This window comes from Bos taurus, chromosome 5 (genome assembly GCF_002263795.3).
Source record: "Bos taurus isolate L1 Dominette 01449 registration number 42190680 breed Hereford chromosome 5, ARS-UCD2.0, whole genome shotgun sequence".
In the NCBI taxonomy this organism is placed as follows: Eukaryota; Metazoa; Chordata; class Mammalia; order Artiodactyla; family Bovidae; genus Bos; species Bos taurus.
The window spans coordinates 5,219,591-5,233,614 of NC_037332.1; positions in this window are offsets into that span (position 1 = coordinate 5,219,591).

Sequence of the window (14,024 nt, forward strand, 5' to 3'; positions counted from 1 at the left end):
GCTATAAGACATGTCCAAGGTATCATAGCTAAGTTAGAAGAAAAGTTTATGACCCTAAATTATACCTGTTTTTTGGACACTGTTGTTCTTGTTTAGTCACTAAGTCATGTCCAACTCTTTTGCAAACCCATAGACTGTACCAGGCTCTTCTGTCCATGAGATTTCTGGATGATGGACGGCAATTATGGGCAAATCCAAAATCTTGCTCCACAGAAGAAACAAAGGAATTAAAACTGTATTTTTTAAAAGGACTTGATAATTATAAAATTCTAAACAATTAATGTAACATAACTAGCCCTTTTAATAAAATCATGAAAAATAGTATGCTCAGGTTTTAAACCCCATTTATTCATAGAAACTCTCCTATTAATCTCAGTGACAGAAAAGATCACCAAAGGCATCAGAGGTGAGAAGGAAAGGTTTAGACTGGTGACCTGGATAGTTTCTCATCTGAAGGCTTATGCAGATGCGGATTCTAACAGGTTGCAGGCTCATCCCCCTGCCACCCTCCTGACATGCATGGTCCACTTACATGGCAATAATCAAGTGTGAGAAAGAACACTGAAAGAATTATAATCTTGGTACCCAAACACAGAAGATGCAAGATCCAGGTGAGGCACGCCAGTCCACAGCAGCGGACAAAATTTTCAACTGCTTTGTGAAAAGTAAAGATATATGCATTTGAATACAGAGTTCCAAAGAATAGCAAGGAGAGAGAAGAAAGCCTTCCTCAGTGATCAGTGCAAAGAAATAGAGGAAAACAATAGAATGGGAAAGACTAGAGATCTCTTCATGAAAATTAGAGATACCAAGGGAGTATGTCATGCAAAGATGGGCTCAATAAAGGACAGAAATGGTATGGACCTAACAGAAGCAGAAGATATTAAGAAGAGGTGGCAAGAATACACAGAAGAACTATACAAAAAAGATCTTCACGACCCAGATAATCATGATGGTGTGATCACTCACCAAGAGCCAGACATCCTGGAATGTGAGGTCAAGTGGGCCTTAGAAAGCATCGCTATGAACAAAACTAGTGGAGGTGATGGAATTCCAGTTGAGCTCTTTCAAATCCTAAAAGATGATGCTCTGAAAGTGTTGTACTCAACTTGCCGGCAAATTTGGAAAACTCAGCAGTGGCCATAGGACTGGAAAAGGTCAGTTTTCATTCCAATACCAAAGAAAGGCAATACCAAAGAATGCTCAAACTACCACACAATTGCACTCATCTCACATGCTAGTAAAGTAATGCTCAAAATTCTCCAAGCCAGGCTTCAGCAATACGTGAACCGTGAACTTCCAGATGTTCAAGCTGGTTTTAGAAAAGGCAGAGGAACCAGAGATCAAATTGCCAACATCCGCTGGATCATTGAAAAAGCAAGAGAGTTCCAGAAAAACATCTATTTCTGCTTTATTGGCTATGTCAAAGCCTTTGACTGTGTGGATCACAATAAACTGTGGGAAATTCCTAAAGAGATGGGAATACCAGACCACCTGACCTGCCTCTTGAGAAATCTGTATGCAGGTCAGGAAGCAACAGTTAGAACTGGACATGGAACAACAGACTGGTTCCAAATTGGGAAAGCAGTATATCAAGGCTATATATTGTCACCCTGCTTATTTAACTTATATGCAGAGTACATCATGAGAAACGCTGGACTGGAAGAAACACAAGCTGAATCAAGGTTGCCAGGAGAAATATCAAAAACTTCAGATATTCAGATGACACGACCCTTATGGCAGAAAGTGAAGAGGAACTCAAAAGCCTCTTGATGAAAGTGAAAGAGGAGAGTGAAAAAGTTGGCTTAAAGCTCAATATTCAGAAAACTAAGATCATGGCATCCGATCCCATCACTTCATGGCAAATAGATGGGGAAACAGTGGCAGAGTTTATTTTGGGGGGGCTCCAAAATTACTGCCGATGGTGACTGCAGACATGAAATTAAAAGATGCTTGCTCCTTGGAAGGAAAGTTATGACCAACCTAGACAGCATATTAAAAAACAGAGACATTACTTTACCAACAAAGGTCCATCTAGTCAAGGCTATGGTTTTTCCAGTTGTCATGTATGGGTGTGAGAGTTGGACTATAAAGAAAACTGAGCACTTAAGAATTGATACTTTTGAACTGTGGTTCTGGAGAAGACTCTTGAGAGTTCCTTATACTGCAAGGAGATCCAACCAGTCCATCCTGAAGGAAATCAGTCCTGAATATTCAGTGAAAGCACTGATGCTGAAGCTGAAGCTCCAATACTTTGGCCACCTGATACGAAGAACTAACTCATTTGAAAAGACGCTGATGCTGGGAAAGATTGAAGGCAGGAGGAGAAGGGGACGACAGAGGATGAGATGGTTGGATGGCATTATCGACTCAATGGGCATGAATCTGAGTAAACTCCAGGAATTGGTGATGGACAGGGAAGCCTGGCATGCTGCAGTCCATGGGGTCACAAAGACTCAAACACGACTGACCGACTGAATTGAACTGTGAAAACAGTTTACAACAACCGAGACATGAGCAAATGCAGTGGCCTGTAATGGCCCGATCAGATTTTAGTTCTCCTTCTGCATTCCATTTACAAACAGGCTCAACTCCTAATAATTCAGGAAATCCCAGAATCCTTTGGCAATTTCAAGAAGAGTGCAATGGACATCTCAGCAAGAAGGCGTATGATATTCTTCTGAAGGGCAGAAGCAGCGTCTCAAGTAATTAATTGGAAAAATAAAACATGATTATATTTGTACCCCAGGTAGGTGATATGGTTTATGCCATTCACACAAAAATTTCATTATCTTTCACTCAAAATGTATGAAATCCAGTGGAAATAGAATGCTGCTAGATAAATATGGACATAGAGCATTTATCTGGATAAATGAATGATTCCTACATAACTCCAAGCCATTAGCTGGCAAACTGGAAAAGAAGAAGATGAAAAAAGAGAAGTTATGTTGGATTAAAGGAGTAAAGGTGAGAAATGAGTAGAATAATGAAAAGTAAGATGAGGAAGCCAGTGAGGACATCTGATGGGGGGAAGCCCTTTCATTGTTATTTATGGGCCACTTTTTCCCCCCATTTATTTTGTCCATGCAGTAAACATCTAACATAGACCCTTGAGTTTTCTAGAGTGGAGAACAAAACATTTAAAGACAGAAAACCTGAACTCAAATTCTTACCTCACGTTGAGCACATCACTTAGCATTTTTTTGTCCTCATTTCCCTTTGCTAGAGAGGAATAGCAACCACTTACTTACAGGTCTTGAGGGAAAGAATAAATAAAATGACCATGTGAGCATACTTGTATAGAAGACAATCAAATATGTTAATTTTTCCAAGAATATTTAAAATTATCTCAAGGAATACTAAAAAAAAAAAAGAATGTATAGAAAAATAGGGACATAATAAAGGAACTATGGAAACTTAAAAAGCCTTGCTGTGAGTTAATAAGCCATTTAAAAGTGCTCATTAGCATTTGATAACCTTTGCAGTTGGTAAAGTGCTGTTCTGAAGATTCTATTATTAGACAAATTGTAATTAATGAAATAAGGAATAATGAAAGCTCAATCTGTCAGAAAATTGCCAGTTCGCAGAATGAGGATTAAGAATATAATTGTGATTTGAGAAAAGACATTAACAACTAAAAGGTCAAGATAGTCCACCCCTTAGGAACTCATATAACAGGAAGTTTATAATTAGCTATGCAAGGGGAAGGTTTCACCTTTGAGCATCATGTAAACTTCTAAAAGAAGACAAGCCATCTGTTTCTCCTACCTGAAAAGATGCCCACCTTTCTGCTATTTGGTTTGGTCATCACCAATACCACAATCAGACATATAATGAATGTTCCAGGCCCCAAGAATAAAAGTGTGTAAATAACTGTCCCTGTGTTAGAATTAATAATAAAAATTTAAAAGGACATCTAAGTAGGAATTCAAGACTAGATATAAAAGAATAAACATGAAAAGTCAAGTTTCCCAAGTTGTGTGGGAGTCATCATTGTTATCATCAGCATCATAGTGTTTATTTTATCAACTGTTATATCAATAAAAATATAGCATTTCTTAAAATTCCTCCTACCAAATTCCAGAAGTCCCCAGAGATTATTTTAAGTATGCTTAATGTTAGCTTCATAGATAATATTCAGTGTCTGTCCCTTTGCTCTAGCCCTGCTCCAATATCTATGCTAATGGCTGCTGGAGAAATCACAGAATCAGTGAGCACTAGCCAAACTAATACTGGAAACAATTCCAGGGCATCATGTCCTCCCCATTTCAAATAAGACTCAGGCTCTTTCAGTTCACATTCCAGCTCTCCAACAAACGGAGAAAAGAGAACATTCCTTACTGCCTCCTGACCTGCCCTGCTCTAAAATCTCCATGCTCAAAATATCTTAAGACACTCCAATAAAACAATTTTCTTTTTTCAAATGTGTGACTATTATGTTGAACAACTGAGGCTTGAAAGAAATTAGAAGGCAAGTTTGTTTTTCTACTGTCTTTGAATTATGTTTGGGGATAGATATTCCCTGACCCTGGATGAAAACTTAGACAGGTGACAGGACTTTTCAGGTCATTCTCAGATGACACAGTTAGTCATGTACTGAATCTGTTCATATTGACTCGCCGGAGTCAACAGCACATATTTCTTCCTAACTCTGTATTTAATGATATCATGCTTGAAATCAGTCATGGCGGGCACACATTAGAAACCAGTTTCCACCACAGAGAACTGCTTACCAATCACTTAACCATCACTGCAAACAATTCTCTGGTTACTGCAAAAAATAAAGCATGCCTTCAGTTTAGCAAAGAAATCACCCTGTCCCTCATAATAGGAAAATCTGCAAACATGCTTTAACGTTGAAGTTTCCATCTTGGTAGTGCTGAGGTTTTCATAGGTGGGGATGGTCTGCGATGAGGAAAGGAGAGTGAGCAGAGAATTTTCTCTCTCATTAACTAGGGTTTCTCTCCATGCCGTCTTGCCACGACAGTTCCAGATTCTCTCTGGACTTAGAGCAGGAGGAGGTGGAGGCAGACTGAGGAGCTGGCCAGTTTTGACTTGGCTAGGATTGTTAGGACATCCTGGTGTGAGGGACCTCTGGCTTGGCAGACACAGAGAGCTGACTCTTTCACTTGCACGTCTGTGAGCTCTTCAGCATTCTCACACTGCTGGGGTCCTCTATGCGTAGTTGGACTTCCATAGCCCTTTAACAACTGTTTCCTGCCCTAGTTTCTTTCTGCTGAGTTTCTTTCCTCGCCCCTCAAGGAAGTCTCTTGTCTGCGTGTGAGCTATGTTGCTTCAGTCGTATCTGACTCTTTGCCACCCCATGGCCTGGAGGCTGCCAGGCTCCTCTATCCACGGGATCCTGACCTAAACCAAATTTACTCCAGCCCTCACACATACATCCTCTGGCCTGACAGGCTCTGAGAACACAGGTGTCCTAGTCGGCTTGGGCTGCTGTAACAAAATGCCACAGACTGAGTGGCTTAAAGCAAAGGCATTTATCTCTCACAGCTCTGGAGGCCAGGAAGTCCAGAATCATGTGAGCACATTTGGTTCTTGTGAGGGCGCTGTTTCTGCCTTGCAAATGGCTGACATCTCTCTGTATCTTCACATGGCAGATGGGGACAGGGGTGGAGAGAAAGAGACAGAGAAACTCTGCACTCTTATCTCCTTCTCTTCTGAAAGAAGAAGCTAATTCCATCATAAGATCCCATCTTCATGACCTCATCTAAATCTAATTACCTCCCAAACACCCCACCTTCAAATATCATCACTTGGGGTTAGTGCTTCAACAAATGAATTTGGGGGGAACATAAACATTCAGTCCAAAGAAGAACACATCAGTAATTCTCTAATATGGTAAGGGAATCAATATCACAAACCCAGTTTTTTAATCTCTTTTGATAATTTTGTATCATATTTTCCCATCTTGCTGTGAATCATCGTGTATCTATGACTCCTTGCTTTAGGCAGAGCTATTTTCAGATTGTTACACAACATATTTGTTGCAAAGACCCATTTCTTAGAACTCAGACTTGGGATTAATGAAAACAGGGCTAGAACGATACTGTCCTCAATCCAGACAAGCAAGGACTTGCCCCAAGTCTTGTACAATTTGAAATGCTATCCTTTTATATCTGGAGAGGGCTGTTAGAATCCATCAGTAGGATGCAATATCCTCAGTGGTACATTTCCAAAATCTGTTGAATTCAGCAATACAAGAAAACTTGGCAAAAGACTTCAGTTCAAGATAGGGTTTATCCTCTGAGGTAGACCATGGTTAAGGTTCTCATGCTTCTGGGACTTCTGACATGGCATGTCAAAGGAAAGTATAATGAATATGTGCTTATGTGTTACCAAGTCACTATCATATAACTGGATACCAAAGACAGAATACCTACTGGTCACACAGCTAGAAGATAAAAGTAAAATTTGAATATTAGATTTAAGTGACAAGGTTCGTCATAAGCAATTTTTTGACCATTTAAATCATTATTCTTTAATTTTAGAGGGACATGTCTGGAGCCCAAAAAGCTCAACAAGATCCTGTTTGGAACTGCCTTCAACCCTGCAGGATGACCTCCCTCATGAACCTAAAGACAGGAGCCAAGGCTTAAGCATTTCTTTCTTGAGAGAATCAGAGGAAACCTGAGAAGGCATACTCATGGAGCATCTCCTAATTGATGATATCTTGTAGACTTCATCCAGAGCTATATACCCTTTAAGCTAACTGCGATAACATATAATTCATATAAAATCTAGGTGTTTCGGTCTCATTCTCTCACATTTTTAAATCCAGTCTTCTATAGCCCTAATTCGTACTGCAGATGTCTGCCTTTCTACTGTGTCATCCACTGCGTTACTGCTGAACCCCAGGTCACACAGACACACACACATACCATAAGCAAGAGAGAGTCAGTGTATGAGAAACATTGTAATATGACCTAAAGAAAACATACATGCATAAATGTAAAATGAACAAATGTTTGGCACACAAAATGTATTCCAGCATATATGATGTATTTTGATATTTGCTGTTTTATTTTCAATAGTTGATCAAATAATTAGTTGATCAAATAATAGGTCTGATTAGTTGATCAAATAATAGGTCTCATCCTACAGTTCAAATCCATTTTGGCCTACATTCAGTTTTCAGATTGTACCCTGGAATCCATTAGTCAATGAAATTCCTTACAGAGTTATCTGCTTTTCTGGCCTACCACTTAACTTTTTTTTCTTTATAAGAATGTCTCATGAAATAATTGTGCCAAGTATTTTCCTTTTTTCTCAATTACGCTCTGAATGTGAAAGGAAAATATGTATCCTCACTTGCAAGTAAAATTAAGAATGAAGGGCTTCTCTGAGAAAGATAAGTGTATATATGCATGTGTGTGAACACAGATACATATAGAAGGATATAATTACAGTGAATATAGATTTTTGTTCTTCTTTACTTAGTTTACAATAAAGGATATTTATCTATGTTTTAAAATTCCTCAAAAAGCTTTCCATAATCGCTTATAGTTCATCAAATATGTATTTCATAAAATACAAAAGTAATCATTTATTCTTAAGATTATCTCCAGAATATTTAATAAAATATTTTAATTATAAATCACTAAATAAAAGAAAAAATAATTAAATTTCTATCACAGTCCTGTGTCATATAAAAATTAATCTAAAACATGTACATAGTTAAAATCCAGATAATAGTTTAATATGAAGTATGCCTTAGTTATCACTCAACATTTTTTAATCCAGTTTTCAGGTAAAATAGGTTACTGAAATGTTCAGCACTTTCAGGCTATTATCATTCAAAGTGGTTTAGAAAATCTGCGAAGTCATCAGAATCCAGTGAAGCTTAATAAAATTCATGGCTAAGGCCATACAAAAAATAAAAACATACCTTACCATTAAATGAGGAAGGGGGGGATCTAGAATGGGTATAGATTTAAACACACTGCACTTGAGGTTCCTGTGAAAATCTTGTGGTAATATACAAATAGACAGTGAGCGCTATACTTGTCAAGCTCAAAAGATATGAAGTGGTCAGACTGTATATTTAGCAATAAGGCTAAAGCCATGACTAGTGAATGAGACAAGACAAGACAAATATAGAATATGGAACAAGAGGAGAAGACCACTGTTAAGTCGCACCAGTCGTGTCCGACTCTGTGCAACCCCATAGACAGCAGCCCACCAGGCTCCCCCGTCCCTGGGGTTCTCCAGGCAAGGACACTGGAATGGGTTGCCATTTCCTTCTCCAGTACGTGAAAGTGAAAAGTGAAATTGAAGTCCCTCAGTCGTGTCCGACCCTCAGCGACCCCATGGACTGTGCCTTCCAGGCTCCTCCGTCCGTGGGATTTCCCGGCAAGAGCACTGGAGTGGGTGCCATCGCCTTCACCACAGTCACACCGCAAAACCAGAACCAGGTCCTTAGTGATCACAGCCCACGTCTACTTCTCTTCCTTTCCGCTCGAGAGATTGTCCATATGTATTCTTCCTTTAAATAGACACCACACTCTATGCATTCCTAAATATGCTGTGAGCTTTTAAAGGCATATATTAATACTCTTCTTCTTCAACTGTATATAAAGCAGAGTTAGATGTTAAAAGAGCTCTGGTCTTCCATTTGCAATCATGAGAGAGTTCATGATTCAGACAACCTTTGACAAGATGTAAACAAGCTTTTACTTGAAGGCATGGAGACTCAACAAGATAGTGAATAATTAGCAGCCCATGACCCAGAAGAGGAGAGAAATCAAGAGAGGCAAGTTTAGGATTTAGCCTCACTTTTCCCCCGGCGCTCCTAAGAGACTGAGAAGCTGAGCAGCATTCTAGACAATATCCCAGGAATCAGTAGAAAAGAGCTGGATTCCAGGACCTGCTTGGGAGTGTGGTGAGGTGCTAGTGATCTAATCGACACATTCTGGGTTAGGGTCTTGAAGGGTTGGCCCTTAGGAATAACAGTGAACCAGAAGTGGTCCTTCATTGGAATGAGATTCAAGCTTTCAATTCCCTCAGTCTCAGAAATTAAATGAAGGTCATCCCAGATGCTAGTACCCAGAGATAACTGTTGAAGCAAAAGTAAATAATCTTCAAAGACTTTAAATCAGGACTCAATTTCTACAAGTGATCTTTAATACAAAAGAGTGTTAGTCACTCAGTCATGTCCAACTCTGTGACCCCACATACTACATAGCCCACCAGGGTCCCCTGTCTATGGAATTCTCTGGGCAAGAATACTAGAGTGGGCAGCCATCCCCGTCTGCAGGGGATCTTCCCGAGCCAGGGATTGAAACTGGGTCTCCTGTATTGTAGGCAGATTCTTTACCATCTGAGCCAACTTTAATACAAAGTCTGTGCTCAAACTGAAAACATTCACACATACGAAAGTATGAGGTAAAATAAATTGGAAGCTGCAGAAACAACAAGTGATTTAAAAGGCCTACAGGGGCTGCAGATGTCGATGTTCTCCAACACAGGCTTTAAAATAACTATGATTACTATAATTAAGGCTATAAAGATATAATTGAGAATTTCAATATAGCTGGAAACTATGAAAAAGGACATAGCAGATTCTTAAAAACACACAGAAATTCTAGAAATCAAAAATACAATCAACAAAACTAAAAACCCAGTGATGGTTTAACACTAGCTTAGAAGTAATGACAGAATTAGTGAAATGCTTCAGAAATAAGAAGAAACAAGTTAGAAATAAAGACAAAGAGAGGGAAAATGATTAAAAATACAGAAGAAAGGTGAAGAGGCATGGGGAACAGAATGAGAAGGTCCAAACTGGCTGTAAATCACAGTCCTGGTTAAAGAGGGGATTATGGGTCAGAAGTGCTATTTAAACAATGGTGGAAAATATTTCAAAACTGAATATTCTAAGACAGATTCAAGAAACTCTATAAACCCAAGAAGATTACATATGGGAAATACATGTTTAAACACATCTTAGTAAAACTAATTATGGGTCAAGAACATACAGATCGTCTCCAAAACTGCAGAGGAAATAAACGTAGATTCCGTCAAAAGGAGTAACAATTACACTGAACATTGACTTTCAAAACAAACAAATGACAACAAAACAGTAAAAGCTGGAGATGGTATATTTATAGTGCTTAAAACAAGTGCTAATTCATAATTCTAATGAAGGTGAAATAGAAACACTTTTGGAAAGAAATTGAGAGATTTCATTACCAAGAGACCAATATTAAAATATTCAAGACATTCTTTAGGTGGGAAAAAATATAAAACCAGATAAATGGTTAAAAAATGAAAAAAAAAAAGAATTAGAAGAAGAAATAGCAAACAAAAACAGTAAATGGGTGAGCAAATATATTGGAATATTGACTACATAAAATAATTAAAGCTAACAATACAAGTAGCATCTAGTGGGAAAGGTAATGACATTAAAATGCTTTAAGATTATTTTATTTTCTGGAAATAGATTAAATATAATAAAATTGTGGCCCCATGGACTGCAGCCTACCAGGTTCCTCCGTCCATAGAATTTTCCAGGCAAGAGTACTGGAGTGGGTTGCCATTTCCTTCTCCAGGGGATCTTCCCAACCCAGGTATCGAACTTGGGTCTCCCACATTGCAGGCAGACACTTTACCATCTGAGCCACCTGGGAAGCCCTATATAATAACATATTAAATTAAATATAATATAAATATAATAAAATGTATTTATATTTTAATGAATATACTATTATATTTAATAAATATTATATTTATTAAATATAATAATAATAGATTAAAAACAATTTAATATTAGAGTTTGATAAGTTATAGATACATGTTGCAATCCCTAGGATAACACTAAAGAGGATGTAAATTCTAAGTTAATTGGATGAGAGGAATGGAAAAAATACAAAAAGTGTCAATCGAAAGGAGAAAAGATATACAGGGCTACCAGGACAAATAGAAATGAACATCATAAAATGGTAGATTTAAATCCAAGGAGATCAGAAATTGTATTAAAGATAAACATTAAGGGCTTCCCTGGTAGTCCAGAGGTTAAGAATCCCCCTTGCAATGCAAGGGACATAGTCTGGTCTGGGGGGGATCCTGGTCTGGGAAGGGATCCTGGTCTGGGAAGATCTCACTTGCCGCAGAGCAGCTAAACCCGTTTGCCACAACTACTGAGCTCACACTTTGGAGCCCATGAGTTGCAACTACTGAGCCCGTGTGCCACAGCTACTGAAGCTTGCACGCCTAGAGCCTGTGCTCCACGACGGGAGAAACCACTGCAGTGAGGAGCTGCAAAGGAGCATGGTCTTCACTCACTGCAAGGAGAGAAAGCCTGCGTGCGGCATGAAGACCCAGCGCAGCCAAAATAAAATAAATAGATAAATACGTCTTTTAAGAAAGATAAATGCTAAATGCTACAGTTAAAAGATGGCTTATTGGACTGAATTTTTTCTCTTAATGCTATATACAGGAGAAATATAGACAAAATTAAAAGGGTGAAAAAGAATTTGCAAACATTTACCAAAAAATTCAGTCATCTTAATGCCTAAGTAGATTTTAAGGAAAACAAGCACTATAAGAGATAAAGAGGAAACTTTTTTGTTGGCCGATGACTATACATATCCATAAAATGACTAAAATTAAGGAGGAAAACAAAAGAGAATATGGGAAAATGAGAATTCTATATATTCCAAGAGAGCAGGAACAAGTACATTTGGAAGACATTCTAGTATCATTTACACAATAAAGATAAAGACATGCATATTTTCTATGAACTGCTTATTTGCTTTCCCCTAAAATTCATGTCCTAACCCAAATGCGATGGTATTAGAAGGTGGGTCCTTTGGGAAATAATAAGGTCATGAGGGCAAAATCCTCACAACAGGATTAGTGACCTTTGTAAGAAGAGAGACAGGAGGAAGCTTGCTTCCTCTCGCTGCTCTCTGCCCCGTGAGGACAGCAAGAAGATGGCCACTGGCAAACGAGGAAGCGAGCTCTCCCTAGACGCTGGATCGGCTGGCACCCTGATCTTGGACTTCCCAGCTCTCAGAACTGTGAGAGATAGATGCTTGTTGTTCAAGTCACCCAGTCTGTGGCGACTTGTTATAGTGGGTCAAACTAAGACAATATGTATGTATGCAGAAAATTATATACATATGCATCAGGATTCATATATTCAATACAATAATGTTCATGGTAGCATTATTCACAATTTTCCCAAACTGAGAACTCCCAAATTTTCATGCCATTAGAAAATAATAAGAAAACTCATACAACAGAGTAGTATAAAGTAATTAAAATTAACAAATTGTTACACACAACATGAAAAACTCACAAATGTCTTACAAATCTAATTTTTAGCTAAAGATACCAGACATATAAGAATGCATGATTTCTGGAAACATACATCGCCATATGTAAAACAGATAGCCAATGGCGGGGGGGGGGGGGAGACTATTTCAGTTAAAAAAAAATACTGAATTTATTAACATCATAAATGTAGAACCTTATTTAAATTCAACTTATTAATCTATTATTTTAATTATGAATCTTCCAAATTTCAAGCAATTATTTTCAGGAGGTTTTTGTAGCTTTATTAAATCCCCTTTATGTTTGAAACTGCTACCTTAATAAATTTATTATACCTGGTTTCCTTTATAAGCATTTCATGTATTTGCCTAACTCCAAACACCTTCCAAGTACTTAAGTAATTCTTATTTAACCAAGGTTGATAAATCTAACCAATAAAACTTAAGATAACATGTATCTTGTTATCTTAACTATTCCAATATTGTTTATAAGCTTAATAAAGTTTCATCTTAAAATTTAAAAAAAGAATGCATATTTTCATTTGAAAGTCACCATTACTAAATTATAACATTTAGAAATACATATGTGGATGATAAAACTGTAAAGAAAAGCAAGGAAGTGATACTAAAAAGTCAGGATATTGATAATCTTTGTGAAGGAGGAATAAAGGAGGTCATAACCAGATAGGAGGTTAAGGAACTTCTCTGAGATGCTGGCATCATTCTATTTCTTGACCTAGGTGGTAGTTAGACAATCACTTTGCAATAATTCATTGGGATATACATTTTTAGCTGTTTTGCATTTTATTCTGTTTCTGTATGTGTGCTTTATTTTATTATTTTTAAATAAACATATAAATAAAAACCTTTGAGAATTTGTAGCCTTACCAAGGTAAGTCCATGTGATCTGGACTAGGTCAGTGAATCAGTCAATTTAAAGTTCATTAATATAAAAATTGGGCTTCCCTGGTGGCTCAGAGGGTAAAACGTCTGCCCGAAATGTGGGAGACCTGAGTTTGATAATATAATAATAATATAAAAAGTATTTAAATAAAGATGCTTCCATACCCAGAACATTTAATTTTCAGATAAAATTATATGCAATCCCACTCCTAGGTATTTGAAATTGAAAGTGTTAGTCACTCAGTTGAGTCCGATTCTTGTGACCCTATGGACTGTAGCCCACCAGGCTCCTCTGTCCATGGGATTCTCCAGGCAAGAATACTGGAGTGGGTTGCCATTTCCTTCACCAGGGGATCTTCCCGACCCAGGGATTGAACCCTGTGTCTCCCCCATTGCAGGTAGACTATTTCCCAAGTGAGCCACCAGGGAAGCCAGGGAACCATAACCCTAACCCTAATGGGAAGCCGAGGTATTTATTCAAAATAAATAAAAACATATGTCCATAGAAAGACTTATATAAGGACATTCATGGCCATTTTATTCACAATCGCCCCAAACTAGAAAAATACAAATACATATCAACACAATTTGCAATATATCTCTACAATATATTGACAAATGATCATGGTGTATCTATTTAAAGAAACACTAGTCTGTAATATAAAGGATTTTTCCTGATTCGCCTGACCACATGAGTGAAACCAGTGGTGTGCTGACAGCTGACTCTTCAGGGTAGAAAAAAGCCCAATTCCTACTGTTTGCCAATTTCCATAATGTAAATATCCCCACTTAAATATTCCCATTTCAAGCTGACAGTGCTTGCGGGTTTGG